The sequence below is a fragment of the Quercus suber genome, unplaced genomic scaffold (assembly GCF_002906115.3).
Source record: "Quercus suber isolate HL8 unplaced genomic scaffold, Cork oak 2.0 scaffold_131, whole genome shotgun sequence".
NCBI classification, from domain to species: domain Eukaryota; kingdom Viridiplantae; phylum Streptophyta; class Magnoliopsida; order Fagales; family Fagaceae; genus Quercus; species Quercus suber.
The window spans coordinates 634,392-644,285 of NW_027069594.1; the positions used below are offsets into that span (position 1 = coordinate 634,392).

Consider the following 9,894-nt stretch of genomic DNA (forward strand, 5'->3'; position numbering starts at 1 on the left):
TCTTTTAAGTATATCCATATATATACATAGAGTTACAAACTAGTAATAATAAAAAGAAGAAGATATCGAGTTTATATCATATTTTATATGATGTTCTAAATTATTAGTTTTGTCTAATTAAAATTCTAATTTATGAAACATTTTAATTTGAAGTCTTTGTTATTTTTGTTATTTCATTTCAAATATCCAGGTATAGGTAATAATGGAATAGAAAAAAATGGGAAATAAAAATTATTGCTAAAACTTTGTGATTCACTCTAGCTTGCTTATAAATCAATTTGACCGCCATATTGAACATGGAGGGTTAAAAAAAAAAAAAAAAAAAAACTCTATTACAATAGCACTAGCATCCAGTGTGCTAAAAGATTCTAAATGTTATTTTTGTGCACTAAAGAGCAAAAAACTCCCTCCATTCAATGTGCCACTTGAGTAAAAATTTACGAAGATTTTTAATATTGCTACAATGATCTGCTCTTAGTGATGCTTCTTCTTCTTCTTCTTCTTCTTCTTCTTATTATTATTATTTATTCTCTCTCTCTCTCTCTCTCTCTCATGACAGCTCTAAGGACATTGACACTTTTATTAGTGGTGGTGACAATGGTGGATCGACATTAGTTGTTGTGATTTGAGGACAGCAACGATTTTGCTTTCAATTGTTGCGATTTTGCTCAGTTGTTTATATAGGTCGTGGTTGATTTGAGGATCACAAAAATTTGGTTGATTTTGGATGTCAGTTTCCCTGATTTGTGGATCATTGCAGTGGTTGTTGAATTGACGTAGAGATGGTGGTGGTTGGTTGATTTTAGGTGATAATGGTGGGTAGTGAGGTGGTAATGGGTTCTAATGTGGTAAGTTTATTTATTTATTTATTATGTAGGAGTTATTTTAAGTTATTTTAATGATTGATATACTAAAGGAAGAAATATGATAGAGGGTGAATTATAAAATAATGTGTTAAAGTAACAAAAGTATAAATTTTTTTTTTTTAGCACACCAAATATAAATATTCTTATAGATAGACTGAAAAATTAATGGCCCAAAAATAATAAATGTTTGTTCTTAATTTAAACATATTTATACCTTATATAATTTATCTTAATAATAGTAAAATAAATTTATAAAAACAATAATAATATAAAGAAAAGGTCCGTAGTCCGTACAATGTCAGGTCAGAAGAGAAGTGCAGTGGGCAACCGGTGAACCCATGATAGCCACTCAAAAGGGTTTGATTCGCTTAACACCGAAACTGCAACCAAATGAAATGAAATGAAACCCCACATTCTGGTCAGCACTTATCTCTCTCTCTCTCTCTCTCTCTCTCTCCTCTCTACACTTCGAAGCACCTTCGCTAATATTATTGTTTTTTCAATTTATGTATTGCTCTCGAAAATTCACTTGCAGCTTGGGCCATGAATGGTGAATTCTTTGCCCTTGTTTTTTATTATTCGAGGATTACATGCAAAAGCATTTTGGTCTGAAATTTCGTAGATGGCTGCAAATTTCACTACTTATTAGAAGGGATGATGGATGGGTTTGACACACTGACACGACACTTTTCTCGTCAAGCTTTTACAGACGAGAACGAATGGCGTTCATTAAAAGAGGTTGCGTTTGGAATATATTATATGAGGCAGTTTTTATTTTTTTTTATTTTTTATTTTTTATTTTTTTTATTTAGTTTATTTTTGTAATTATTTACAAATCTTATGATACTTTTTAGTATAATTTTTGAGTCTTACGGTACTAATTAAGCTAATTTTTAAATTTACTTATAGTATTTTCAGTAAAAAAATTTTAATTTTAATTAAGTAAGTTATTTCTAAACAAATCCAAACTCTTCCTTTCAATTTTTCTTTTGAGTCCCACACGTGTAGTTCCTAGCTACTGTAACAGGGATGGTTAAAGCTGATTAGCTGGTTTTTTATGTCATTTTGTGGGTTTCACTTCTCACATGGTAAAATTTATCAATCTTTGATTCAAACTCTATTCACGTTAAAAAGCATAATCTAATCGAGTTATAAAACTCTTGATTTTTAACCTTGCATCATTCGATCCGTAATAAAAATCCAAGCCAATAAAATAGAAATGAGTGAAAAAAATTACTTAATATTTTACATGATTGACAGCAAATACAGTCTTTAATTATTATTATTATTGGGTTGGAGGAGAAAGGAATAGAAGATAGTGATCATGGGGGTCCTACAGCATTAAGGGACGCTCAAAATCAGGATCTTTTGAATTGTCCAGATTAATTGTCACGCACCCATGACTTTTGCGGAAAAACATAGAGTAGTTTATCACTAAATTTTATAAAATTAAGGCACAAACCATTAAATAATGAAAATGTAACTTCAATTGCATTATAATGATGTTCGAAGTAGGAATCACCGAACTTGTGACATGTGAAGATTTCCTGCTTTTGCGGCTAAGCTTGGGCCATGAATGGTGAATTCTTTGCCCTTGTTTTTTATTATTCGAGGATTACATGCAAAAGCATTTTGGTCTGAAATTTCGTAGATGGCTGCAAATTTCACTACTTATTAGAAGGGATGATGGATGGGTTTGACACACTGACACGACACTTTTCTCGTCAAGCTTTTACAGACGAGAACGAATGGCCTTCCTTAAAAGAGGTTGCGTTTGGAATATATTATATGAGGCAGTTTTTTATTTTTTATTTTTTTATTTAGTTTATTTTTGTAATTATTTACTAGTCTTATGATCCTTTTTGGTATAATTTTTGAGTTTTACGGTATTAATTAAGCTAATTTTTATATTTATTTATACTACTTTTAGTAAAAAAAATTTAATTTCAATTAAGTAAGTTATTTCTAAACAAATCCAAACTCTTCCTTTCAATTTTTCTTTTGAGTCCCACACGTGTAGTTCCTTGCTACTGTAACAGGGATGGTTAAAGCTGATTAGCTGGTTTCTTATGTCATTTTGTGGGTTTCACTTCTCAAATGGTAAAATTTATCAATCTTTGATTCAAACTCTATTCACGTTAAAAAGCATAATCTAATCGAGTTATAAAACTCTTGATTTTTAACCTTGCATCATTTGATCCGTAATAAAAATCCAAGCCAATAAAATAGAAATGAGTGAAAAAAATTACTCAATATTTTACATGATTGACAGCAAATACGGTCTTTAATTATTATTATTATTGGGTTGGAGGAGAAAGGAATAGAAGATAGTGATCATGGGGGTCCTACAGCATTAAGGGACGCTCAAAATCAGGATCTTTTGAATTGTCCAGATTAATTGTCACGCACCCATGACTTTTGCGGAAAAACATAGAGTAGTTTATCACTAAATTTTATAAAATTAAGGCACAAACCATTAAATAATGAAAATGTAACTTCAATTGCATTATAATGATGTTCGAAGTAGGAATCACCGAACTTGTGACATGTGAAGATTTCCTGCTTTTGCGGCTAGTGCCTTTTTTTTTTTTATTAGCGTGTACATAAAAATTCTTCTTTATTTTTGGCTGCTTTTCTCGTGGGTCAAGAATCAAATATACTAATTTATGACATTGATAATAAAGTGGGTAGATTTTCTTTTCTTTTCTTGTTTTTTGGGTGAGGAATTGTTGGGATCTGAGAAAATCGAGTTTCATACTTTCCTTTATGCCCTTTTTGTGCCTTCAAAAATTGTCTTATTTTACCAACAATATGTTGATGAACACTTTTCAAGGTAAGAATTGCTTTGTTGACTCTAAAATTTTCACTAAATATTCTTATAACTTTGTGGATGGCCCATTTTCTGAAAATTAGAAAAAGTTTGTCCTCAAAACATATGTTTGGGAATGTTCATATGATGAAACAACATTGTCGTACATTGTAAGTGTTTAAAAAATGAAAATTAAGAATAAATCGCAATCTTGAGATTCTTATGAGACACTTAAAGTTGAGTAAATATTTTGTTTACATGTTTGGGGATATTCATAATGGCTAGGAGCCTACGAGTAGGACATGTACTCTAGCTATCATATAAGATTATCCATCACACTCATAATTATATTTTGTTTGGTTTGGAGAAAAGGGGGAGAGAAAAAGAAAAATATAATAGTTCAAGAAGTAGAGGGATTTGAAACTACCTTGTCATGTTATGTTGAATAAATTCGTTCCTTGCAAAACTTCTCTTGATGTCATAGTTTTTAATAAAAAAGACTTAAGGATAAAATATAAATTACACATTTTAAGTTTGGGTGGATTATCATTTTTGTTCATAAAATTTCTATCATTTTAGCCCTTAAATTTTAACATTTTTGTTAGCTTGGTCAATTCCATCCATTGCATTCTATTAAATCCGTTTTCAACTTCACGCATCACATGTGAAGAGCGATAATTTCATAAATGGAAATGGATGAAATGATCAACTTGATAAAAATGCTACTTTTATGGATGAAAATAAAAATTCACCCAAACTTGTAATTTGAATTTTAATCATTAATCTATATATATATATATATATATTAAAAAAAAAAAAAAAAAAAAGATTGAGGTTGTGATGTTATACGATGGTTCAACCCAATTAAGGAAAATTTTTACAATGGGATAGCCTTATCACTTATGCAATTTCTCTCTCAATAGTATCCAAGATTTATAATGGGTCCTATATTCTGTGATAAGGAGATCTCATAAAATCGTCTAATTAGATATTCCTTCCATATGCTTAAAGGAGTTACTACATTTACATTTAAATACAGTAGTTCCCTTGAGTGCAGGGAGTTGCTATAATTACACTAGGTAGGGTAGTCCAAAGAACATAAAAGAAAAAACAAATGAATAAAAGTGATTTCATTTGAGTAACGAATTTGAACTTTAATTAAAGTGATTTGATGATCTCCCTAATCCCATACTCAAAATTAAATAAACCAAAAGAGAATCTTGTTGCCATGAAGATGATATTGTTGGGTGGGTCCAAACCCGGAAAAAAGGAACCCCAATAAAAGCAGAAATGAGAAAACGCATCATTCAACAAAAAAAAAAAACAACCCATGAAATCATCCCATACCCACAGTCAAACATTGATCAAAATGCGTAAGCCACGTCAGCGAGCACAAAGTACTTATCACATATAGGTCCTATCAGATTTCTCTATAGCAATGTTAAGACAATACAATTTTACATCACTTTAGTCACAACTCTTCGTAAGAAAAGTTATAAGTGATAAAAATATAGGCTCATATAAACCATCACATAGTCAAAATTGCGTAAAATGACGTGGTTCTAGTATTTCTCGTTTTCTCTCCCACCTCACAACAAGAAATTTAACCAACACCACCATGCATCCATAACTCTCCCAATTTCCACACAAAAATCATTGGAATCTTGCAGGCTTGTCGAGGTACGCCTCATTATGGAGAAAAATTATTCAGTGTGCATGACACTAAAATTTTTACTCTCAGGGTAATTAAAAAGTACTACTTCCCATTTTTTAAGAAGAGAACTACTTTTTTTTTGGAAAATTCCGAGGAAATGGAGACATTTGTTTTTTGGAAAACACATAAAAGGTGGAGTTGATGAAATTTACTTACATATTTTTAATTATTTGGAAACTTACATCCATTTTCATTTGTATAGGTTCATTGACAGTTTGATTTAATTCATACATAACTTTATAAAAGATCATCTTTATTTTTTTTGAAGGGGAGAGATATATTTCCCAGTAAAAATTATAATATGACCTCATTTCAAATAAATTATTATTATTTATTTGTTATTATAAGAATTTTAGATGAGGTAATAATATATATGATTTAACCAATAAGTTTTGACTTACTCAATATTATTTTCTCATAAATTCAGTGGCATTCATATGATATTTCAATTATAATGACATATTTTGTGGTACCATGAACCCCTCTTACCCTCTCCATTAATTATATATAATTTTAATTTTTTTCCCATAAAAGAAAGATGTGTTCTGACTTTTGTTCGAATTACTCTACTTCCTACTCACGAGACACCTATAAAAGCTCACAGACAAATAATATATTGCATAGAACTTAAAATTTCTGAAATTATAGCACATTTTTCAAAGTCAATCAAATAAGTTTAGAAGATATGTTATGTCAAAAATATTTTTACAACAAATATTAAGTAGAAAATTATTACTGACTATTATTTAAAAAAGTAATTTCAATAATAAATTTAAATTAAAATCATTAACAATTTACTATTTAATATTTATTACGAAAGTATTGCAAAAATGTTATAAGTAGCACTTCTCTAAATCTGAACGTAAATACACTAAAATTGACAAGAAATTTTACATCCATATGAGATGGGCAAATTATTAATAGTAAATAATAAAGTAAAAACCATGATTAATAAAATTTACTGCGGTGAAAAGTGTCGTGTATAAGGCTATAACAATAAGCATTGCTCAACTCCATCACTCAGGTGTTTCGGAAGAGACCAACTGAGACTGAAATTTGACAGGATAGTACTATAAGAATTTTCCAATATAAGACAGTAAAAAATTATAACCGTGGCAGATTGTTTTTGATTGTGAATCATAATTCATATTGAAGTTGGTGTCGTGTCGGCTTATTCACATAAAAGAAAGCTGTCCTTACTCCGTAGCTTTGCTTGCTTGCTTTGTATGTTCTGCTTTTTGTTCTGATTTCTTCAGCGACAACTCAGGTTTTCGTTCAACTTCTTCTTCTCTCTCTCTCTCTCTCTCCTACCCCAAAAGCCAAACTCCTTTCCTTTCTTTTCCGTTTCTGCTTCCATATTTTTTTTCTCAGCTTTCTCTCTCAAAATTTTCATTATCTCTCGGTGACTTAGCTTATTGGGTCACCGCTCGGTGTCTGTGGCTTCCCAAGTTATCTGCTTTCTCAGAGGATTTTGCAATTCCTGAGCTTTTAGAACTTGGGTTGGAATTGGAATTTGAATTGGAATTGAGATTTCTTCAGCTGCAGAAATCTGATTTCCAGGTTCATTTTCTTTTTGGGATGGAAAATGTTTTTCACTGTGTGTGAAAAAATTGAGAGTTGTTATTGGTTTGTCACTAAGCTTTGAGCTTTTAAGCTTTTGAATCTTTGACTTTGAGCTCTCTCTAGCTAAGGATTTGCTTTATTAGTTGGTGAAGCTTCATAATTAACCGCTCAAGGACGTAACTGGTAGTGTTGGGGTTAAAAAGTTGCTTGGATTAAATGTGAATAGGCTGGCTGTTTGACTGACTTTGTATTGGAGCATCTACTTGAACCCAATTCTTAAAGCCCTTGTTTGTAATTGGGCAAATGGGTTTCAGCTAGACAGTGTTTATGTCTTGTGGAACACACAACTGGTTATTGATTTTCTTCTTCAGAGCTTGATTGGTTCATATCTATCATCAGCATGAAGGTTCCCCAAAATGGGTTTCTTCCAAATTCTGGAGAAGGTTTAGATACTTGAATCCACTGCTGAATTCTCATTATCTTTTTTTTCTTTTTGCTATATAAATATATGTTTTCTGTTATGGATGTTTGTTTGAATTGTTATCCTTGAAATTTTGGATGATTTCAACTGATTTTGATGCATTGATGCTTCAGTGCTATTTCTATTTAAAACATCTGATTTTGCATGAAATTCAGGTTTTTGATATATTCAATATCTGATAGTTATGTTCTTTTTAATTTTCACTATCTAACTTAAGTAATTTTGTTTTATTCTTTATTTGGATATATAAATTGATGATATTTAAGCTGATGACTCTTTTTCTCTATCTTAATTTGTGCTAATTAAGTAGTTTTTTTTTTTTTTTTTTTAATTTTTCTTCATCTTTTGGGTCCTAACTCTCTCTCTCTCTCTCTCTCTCTCTCTCTCTCTCTCTCTCTCTCTAACACTATGTCACTACCCCTTCTTCTTGTTCTTCTCCTCATGCCACTTGCTGCCCCTTCATCCTACATCACTAGCCCATTTATAATACTTTGAAAATGAAATGATTAAAAAAATTTGCGAATTATTAAGTTGATGAGCCTTGATTTAAATCACACTTCCTTCTCTCACAAGTGTGGGTGAAAGGTAAAATCATCGGATGAAAGCACATTAGATATATTTGTAATTTACCAATCAAGTAAAAATATAAAAATAAACTTTCTATTTGTGTTGGCCTTTAATGCCTTTGTAGTGGCAGTGCTCTTAGTGCCTTAGTAGATGGTAATAGCAAATATTATTGAAATAAAATATTATCGTAATTTGGTATTTAGTGGCCAGAACAAAACTATTAGAGGTTTGAAAGCTATAAAAAGACACAAGATTAGTGATTAGATATATACCCATCCTCATAATGCCATCCAAACAAACTAGCTGCTTCACATAAAGCTGCCCTTCACCTCAGCACTTTCTCTATATTATTCTCGAATCTTTTTTCATGTGTAGTTAGTGCTAATCCAAAACTACCTTTCTGCTTGCGTACTTCAGATGGATCCATTTTGTAAAAAACTGGTAAAACTTTTTGTTCATTTTTCTCACACTCAAGAATCTCAGTAAGTTCTTCAAGGCACCAAGTGGAAAATGCATAGTTTTGAGAAAATATGATAATTGAAATCATTGATGATTTAATGCCTTTGACAAGTTCCGCTGAAATTTCTTCACCTCTTTGGAGATCTTCATTATCAATGAAGGTCTTGAAACCTTTGTCACACAAGGCTTGATATAAATGGCCAGTAAAACCATTGTGAGTATCTTCTCCTCTAAAACTCAAGAAGATGTCATAGTCCCTCTTGTGAGTGGAAGAAGAAAAGGAGTCTCCCTCATTGGTCGGGAAAGCCGCCATCAAGATCTATGAGGACAAGATTGGAAAGATCAAAGATGTGATGAAATGAGAAGTACAAGAGATGAGTAAACCACACCCAAAAAAAAAAAATTGTGTCTTTTGACAAAGAGCAATTTGAATGGAACGCTCAGGTTGAATGAACAATTAGGAAGGGGAACAGTAATGAAGGCCTTGAAAAAGTGCCTTTAAAATAATTTTTAATTTATGTTATTTTATTTTCATATATATATATATATATATAGGTCTGCAAGCTTTGGGCCGCAGCACTACTTGTTGAGTCTTTCCAACATCGTTTATAGGCTTTGTTGAATATTAGCTCTGATACCATGTTAAATGGATAATATTATCAAACGCAATGTGTTATACCATGTTGTGTATGCTGGAGTAGATGCAGAAGAGGAAGCATAGAATAGGAACATCAAGAACACGAGGGTTACGTGGTTCAGCCTTGACGGCCTACATCCACAGAGGAATCTCTTAAGGGCTACATCTTTATTGTATAGGAGTGTAGTACAATAACCTATGTTACAATGAACCCTAACATGAGTATATATAGGCGACTAAACCCTAGACTACTAGTACAAGCAGGAATGGGCTTGGGCCTATTACATTGGGCTAATATGTCTAATATATATCTCTAACACCCTCCCTCAAACTTAAGGCGGAAGCTCGATGAAGGTTTGAGTTTGGATAAGCATGAGAAGATCACTTAGAGATGCCTTGAAGAATGCCTTTGAAGAAACCACAATGAAGAATGTGCCAATTGACCAATTTCGGAGTTTCAAATGAAGAAACGGAGTCCAAAATTGGAATCTACGCGAAAAACTGAGCAAGATAGGCCATTTCAGAAATTTTGACTTTTGGTCAAAGGTCAACGCAAAAAGTCAAAGTCAAAGAAAGTCAAAGTCAACAAATCAGGGTCAAAGTCAACAGATACATGGACCGGGTCGGTTCCGGGTTTTTCGAGTCAGGTCACGAATCGGGCTACAGAGCCGCTGACTCATCCTGATGACGTGGTGCTGACCTGGACCAGGGCTGACGTGGCAAGATGATGTCATTAGATGACGTCAGCAACAGACTTCAGGCGCGTGTGGTGCGTGAGGTTATTACACCGGCGTGTGG

The 9,894-nt window shown here is 32.1% G+C and overlaps 1 pseudogene; it reads right to left on the reverse strand.

Moving 5' to 3' along the window:
• Window positions 1-8,216: 8,216 nt before the first annotated feature.
• On the reverse strand, window positions 8,217-8,862 carry LOC136068740 (TMV resistance protein N-like; annotated as a pseudogene).
• Window positions 8,863-9,894: the final 1,032 nt, after the last annotated feature.